The sequence below is a fragment of the Lactuca saligna genome, chromosome 4, assembly GCF_052625555.1.
Source record: "Lactuca saligna cultivar CGN05327 chromosome 4, ASM5262555v1, whole genome shotgun sequence".
Classification (NCBI taxonomy): domain Eukaryota; kingdom Viridiplantae; phylum Streptophyta; class Magnoliopsida; order Asterales; family Asteraceae; genus Lactuca; species Lactuca saligna.
In genome coordinates, this window is record NC_136420.1 from 63742118 (window position 1) to 63747611 (window position 5494).

Sequence of the window (5494 nt, forward strand, 5' to 3'; positions counted from 1 at the left end):
TGGCGTTCTTTTTATCGAACTTCTCGGTTTAACGAATACTAAGAATTTCATTTAGATTACTAAAGCTAAAATGTATTTTATCAAAAACTCACTTTTTACATCATTCGGCGTCGTGCCGGTTTTATCGCGGATCTTCGATTGGTCATAACTTCTTCGTTATAACTCGGATTTCGATGAGGTTTTTGCCTAAATGTTTCTAACGAGATTATCTACAACTTTCAATAATAAAATTTTACTTATTCCAAATTTTATATTTTCACTATATTTCACTATTTGGCTTTTAATTGGAATCTCATAAGACTTCCAACATTTTATGAGTGATTCTAAACATAGTTTTACTTCATTTCTAGTAAAAACTATCTGTTAGAACTCAACATTCAAATTCACATAATATTTCATAATATTATTTACTTAAAACACAATTTCAAAACGTGTATGTTACATCAAGTCCGCCACAAAAGATCGATAAGACTATTCGTCATAATTTACTAAAGCTCAGTAAATATGGTTATACTTACAAGCTTAAGTGTAATTCTGAGACATTGGAAAAGGTTCCAATGTATGGTAGAGCGAATAAGAAGAATCAAATTAGGCAGAAAGATAAAAGTTTCTCAAATCTGAAAAGATGGGAGAGTACTTTAGTATCATGAAATATGATCATCTTAATGATTAAGAGAAATCATCACAATTCATCCTCTAAGTGCATTCTGATAGCTAAGAAGAGGAGTTATGAATTGTTGAAGTGGTTAAATCAAGAAGATGATTCATACTTTATTCCAAAAACAATTCTTAGAGTCATACTCCAAGACTGTAATTTGAGTGACACATCTTAAAGAAGGTTTACTAACACTAGTCAAATGTAAGAGTAAAAGGTTCTCTACTCTTGTACATTTGAAATTGGAAATTTGTGATGTTTTAGATAAAACAAAGACCAAATTTGGCCTATTGTGTGAAGTGTTTGTCTTGATTAGAATCCACAGTATCTCTTGAATATCTGAAAAGAAAGCCTTATATGTCAAGAGGACAGTGGGAGTCTTAAAGGTCTTGAAAGTCTCAAGAACTAATCAACAATAAAACCTGAAGTTCTTCACTAGCACAAGACTTGAGGTTTATAACCTATCGTGTTGACATAATCTGTGCCCATTCCAGTAAAATTGGCTATACATTTGAGTTCTACATGTTCTTAATTGTTTGCATAACTATTTGGATGCAATGGCAGGCCCTTGTGCTACCAGGTGAAAAGAAATTAAGACTGCACAAGTTCAATCCATATGAGTTTGGATTTGTCACTAACCTTGTCTTGTGATTATGGTTTTGACAAATTCACATGGAAAGGAACACATACACCACAAAATCTAAGGGTCATAAGGTTTCACTCTGATTCATGAAAATGATGGTGAGGAAACACATACCTTTTCTATTTCTCAAGACTTTGAGAAATACAAAAGGTCTAAACAATTGAGACTATGATTACGGCATCCCTATTCATAGTCTTGAGATTGTTTAGACACACCTGTCAGCTATCTTAGAAAAGGTATGTGATTTTGATAAAGTCTTATCAAATCAATCTAGTATCAGAAATCTGAACTTTGGTAAGAAAGTCGATAAAGTATTGATTTCTAGAAGTCCAACTGATTTCTGAGTACATGTCAAAGATAGTGGGAGCATAAGTGTTATGCTAATAATCATCATGTTAATGGGAGCACGATAATTATGATAAGTATTGCAAGTTAGCAATGTTAATTATAGAAAACAAAATTTTCAATTCGTTGAAAAAGGTATTTTGCTATAATTAAGGGAAGGAAAATATACTTCATGTCAATTCTAAAAGGCTTAGAGTGAGATTTTAAGCTTAGATTGAGATTTTAGTCAAGAATATATATATATATATATATATATATATATATATATATATATATATATATGTGTGTGTGTGTGTGTGTGTGTGTGTGTGTGAATTTCATGTTGGATTGGTTCAACATAAGGAAATTCTATATATTGCGTTCTCAAAATTCGATTATGATTACGACATCCCTCTTCATTGTCAAATCTTGAGAACATGGCAAATAAAAATATTGTAGCAAAAGACTGGTCCATAATTATGTCTTTATGTGAGACATCATGAATCGTGTTCCATATGCTTCGGATATAGGATCAATTGCATGTGCTCTAATATTCATCCTTTCTAAATTTCCAAATGCTATGGGCATTAAGGGTAAAAAGTCTAGAATTGGATATGACTAAAATGATTAAGCAATTGTCAAGGACAATCTAAGGTTTTACCAAAGATTGGTTGCTCAGGGATAGTTGGAAGTATCGTGTTAACGTTGGAAGGACCATATTGACCTAATCTGAAAAGAGGCAACTCTTGTTCAGGAGTGATAGTCAAAATGGGAATATGGAATGTTCCTATAGGTGGAAGTTATTCATTAAATATGTGTAAGATTAGAAAAACTTAATGCAAGAAGGATGTTTCCATGGAGTTGATCTCCATTGGAATGCTCTGTAATGTTTGTTGTCAAGTCTTTGTGACATTGTGCATAATCATTACAAGAGGATCAATGCATATATGTTTAGAGTCTAACAGATTTCGATAAATGATAGGAATTTGGAATTCTTACATTTTCAAAAAGGATTTGGGAGTGTGAAAAGAGAATCATTGAAATTATGTTCAATCGATCTAGTTCACAAAGTAAGGATCATATACAAACATAGAGTTCATACTTGATGTATGGCAAAACTATTGTTTAGAAAAAAACATAGTGTACATGCTTAGAGCATGGGACAACTAGTGTTTTTAATTCAAGTATAAAGTTGATAGTCTGAAACAGTATGCAATGAATAATGTGTAATCATATGGTTATAAATAAAAGGTGTTTTATTTATATTCATAAGTTCTGAGACCATATTGGATTCAATTATTCTTGTGTTTCATTTTGCATGTTTTGACTTCCAGAATAACTAGGTCGTTCTTCCTGAATGACTAAGTTGTTCAAACTATCCACAATCGGTCATATGTTGGAAGTAGATATGAATCAAGACTATCATGATTTGGGCTTGTAGAGGTCTAAGATGTTGGATAAGGTGGTGCTACAACACTCATGAGTGCTCATAAGTTCTGAGAATTGGATTCAACCCACACTCATTGGAATCACTTTATGGATTTTATCACGAGTGATCATAAGATGATAATATATTATATTCTTCAAAACTAGAGATATGAGTTGTTACTATGAGTTGGTTATACATTGATTACACGAAAATGCATTGATAACTCAATGTTATAAAATGTGCCTTTGTGTATAATTCGACAAGTAGTAGAACAAGCCATGTGAGTCGAAGTTTATCCATTCCTTTTACCTTCAGGATAAAGGCGATGTCTATGGACCCCTCGATGATTTAATGATGACACATGTGAGTGCTTGGCCAAGCCAGAACTGATTTGATTTGTTCAATCAGTCAATCGTCATGAATCGAAATTGGGAAACAACAAATGGACGGAGAGAATGATTATAATCCATGTCTCAGTCTATATGATATCTAGAATGGAGGAATATATTGTTGGGTTTTGAGCATTCTAACACTCCTAAGTGTACATGCAACCCTAAATACCTTGGATCTATGTTTTCTCTATTATACATGCAAATATGAACTTTCCAAGGTATTATCCTAATCTTAAACATACAAAACAATGAATATAACAAGATAGAATACATACCTCTTTGATGTAGAAAGTCTTCATGAAGCTTAAGTGCCCAGTGCCCCAAGTGTGACACCTCAAATGGTTCACACAACATCAAATTGATTTTGGAATAACCTTGAGAGAAATGTAGAACACTTGAAATCGGCTAGCCCTTCCTAGAATGATACTAGTGCCGATTTTGGTCAAGAATAAGATGCATATATAGTTAGGGTTACACCATGTAAACCCTAATTGACATGGCCTTTAATTTCCATGATCCATGGGTATGAAAACACCATGGAGCATCCATGAAGCATCATGTGGGTTTTAGCCCAACTAGCTAATCCATGGAGCATTAGCCCACTATATAAGTATGGATGATTTACACAATCAACCCATATATTTAATTAGCCTTCTTTTGATCACTTAATTAATCCTAGATTAATTATTGATCAATACTAATTAAATAATCTTATTAATATATTAGAACTTATAATATATTAACCAACCTTAAGTGTTATTTCTCTCATTATAGTCTACCCAAATGCATGATGCCATGCAACCCAAATGGACCATGTCGGGTCGGGTCAAGTCTTACCAATTATAGTTATGGACTTAGACATTAATCCAACAATCTCCCACTTGGATAAGTCTAAAACTATTATTGCGTATGACTTCAAGAACCGACTGGCAATCGTAGCTCTCAAAAGCTTCTGTCGAACTCTGACCTTGTAGATGAACTCTGACCTTTATCAGTGACTTGTCCATTAGATAATGATCATATATTCCTCCATTCTATATATCACATGGACTGAGACATGGATTATAATCATTCTCTCTGTCCATTTGTTGTTTCTCGATTTCCAATTTATGACGACTGACTAATTGAACAAATCAAATCAATCCTGGCCCGACCGAGCACTTCCATTTGTCATCATCAAATCATCGAGGGGCCCACAGATATCGCTTTTATCCTGAAGGTAAAAGGAATGGATAAACTTCGACTTATATGACTTGTTCTACTACTTGTTGAATCATGCACAAAGACACGTTTTATAACACCGAGTTACCGAATGCGTTTTCAAGCAATCAATGTACAACCAACTCATAGTAACAACTCATATCTCTAGGTTTGAAGAGTATAAGATATTAACATCTCATGATCACTCGTGATAAAATCCATGAAGTGATTCCAATGAGCGCGGGTTGAATCCAATACTAAGAACTTATGAGCACTCATGAGTGTTGTAGCCCTTTGTCCAACATCTTAGACCTCTACAAGCCAACCCATGACAATCTTAGTTCATATCTACTTCCAACATATGACCGACTGTGGATGGTTTGAATAACTTAGTCATCCAGAACAATTACCTAGTTATTTAGGAAGTTAAAACATGCAAAGTGAAACACAATAATAATTGAATCCAATATGGTATCAAACCATGTGAACATAAATAAAACACCTTTTATTTATCACCATATGATTACACATTCTTCATTGTATACTGTTTCAGCTATCAACTTTATTCATGAATTTAAAACAATAGTAGTCCCATGCTCCAAGCATGTAGACTATGTTTTCTAAACACTAGTCATGCCACACACCAAGTATGCATACTATGTTTGTCTATGATCTTTACTTTGTGAAGTAGATCAATTGAACATAACTCCAATGATCCTCTTTTCACAGTCCCAATTCCTTACTGTGAATGCAAGAATTCCAAATTCATGCCATTTACTACAATTTGTTAGATTCTAAACTTATATTCATTGATCCTCTTGTAATGATTATGCACAAAGTCAGAAAGACTT